Here is a 1,894-nt window from a genome sequence, read left to right as displayed (position 1 = left end):
AGCAAAATTTAACAGAACAGCAAGCAACAAATGCTGGCGAGGTTGTGGAGAAACTGGAACCCTTATTCACTGTTGGTGGGAATGTAAAATGGTGCAACCACTGTGGAAGGTGGTATGGCGCTTTCTCAAAAAGTTTCAAATAGAGATACCATTTGACCCAGCAACTCCACTATTGGGAATATATCCCAAAGAAACCATAACTGACATCCAAGCAGATATATGCACACCCATGTTTATCGTGGCTTTGCTCATAATAGCAAGGAGTTGGAAACAACCCAGGTGCCCATCAACAATGAATGGATAGAGAATCTGTGGTATATTCACACAATGGAATACTATGCTGCATTGAGAAACAAGGAACTCATTCAATATTATTCAAAATGGGTGAACCTGGAGGACATTATGCCTGGTGAAATTTTTCAGTCACAAAAGGACAAACACTGCATAGTGCCATTGAATGGGACTGACATCACGGTTGGGGTAAGAATGAGAAAAACTGGATAAATTGTGTATACTGCACTGAAACAGGTGAGGGACTGAATAATTTAAAAGCGATGCATGATAGGGTATTATGGTTATCACAAGAGTCCACAATTAAGGTTGCATAGTGGAATGTACTTGGGGCGGTGAGAGGGGTGCGGGCGGATTGTGTACCAGGGAGGGAGTCTTTCTTTTACTTTTGAAAGAGAGGAGCGAACTGGGGGGCAGGGGGAGAGGGTTGGGCGGGTAGAGAAGTGCAGCAATGAGTGAATGGAAATCCAAATTATCTGTAAATGTTCATTAAAATTATTAAAAACAAACAAACAAACAAAAACCCAAAAAGTTTCTTGTACTTTTGTTCTTGTTTTCACAAATTCCTTAAGTTTCTTCTTTTCTGCGAAAGATACAATTTCTCCTTCATATTTGATGGAGAGCTTTGCTGGGTATAGGATCCTTGGCTGACATTGTCATCTAGATCTCATGGTTTCTGCTGATAAACCAGAACTTAATCTGTTTCCCTTTTGTAGGTGACTCTGTTTTTCTAGTGCTTCCTTTAGTATTCCATCCTTATCTTTTAATTTGGAGAATTTGATTATGGTGTGTCTTAATGTTTTTCTTTTTGAGTCTACTCTATTTGGTGTTCCCTGAGCTTCTTGAATGTGGCTTTCCCATAAAAAGGAAGTTTTCTTCTATTACTTCTTTCACAATTTTCTCATTGATTTCCCTTTCATTCCCGTGTTCTGGAATTCCAATCATATGTTGTCCTTTTTTTATGGCATTTGATACGATTCTAATGTTTTCTTCATTTTCTTTATGATTCAGCTCAGATTTTTCTTCTGGTATGTTTTCAATGAGGCTCTTATCTTCCATCTCTTCAGTTCTACTTATTTTCCTACCTGCATGTTGGATACTTCTGCCATTTTGGTCTTAATATTCTGGATTGCATTATTATGCTTTTCTCTTATTTTCATGACTGTGTTGGCTGTACCCTTTCTGTCTTGTGATGATTTTTTTAAGTTCTTGTTCCTCTTTATCTATACTATCAATTCTTTATTCTGTCTTTTGCATTTCCCCCCATAGCTGTTCTGGTTGCTCCTCCTCAATATATTTCTTCTGGATTGTTGTTTCTGGGATATTTTTTCCTCTTAAATATTTCTTTCACCATTTGCATCTTCTTCTGTACCTGTTCAAGTAACTCCACATCAACATATTTCTTCTGGTTCTCTCTAGCTAGGGTCTTGATTGAGTCTGCCTTTTTTAGGAAAAGGGTTATTTTGTTTTGTTCATGATGACCGAAGGAGACTGCTGCTTTCTTGACGTTGTGTGAGTCTTTTTATAGTAGATGCTAGGTCATTGTAATTATATAGTGAACCAAAGTATGACAATGTTTTGTGAGGGATCTGTATATTTCTGC

The sequence above is a fragment of the Elephantulus edwardii genome, unplaced genomic scaffold (genome assembly GCF_000299155.1).
Source record: "Elephantulus edwardii isolate Elephantulus edwardi_28Jun2011 unplaced genomic scaffold, EleEdw1.0 scaffold00097, whole genome shotgun sequence".
Classification (NCBI taxonomy): domain Eukaryota; kingdom Metazoa; phylum Chordata; class Mammalia; order Macroscelidea; family Macroscelididae; genus Elephantulus; species Elephantulus edwardii.
Note: the sequence above shows the minus strand (reverse complement) of the source record.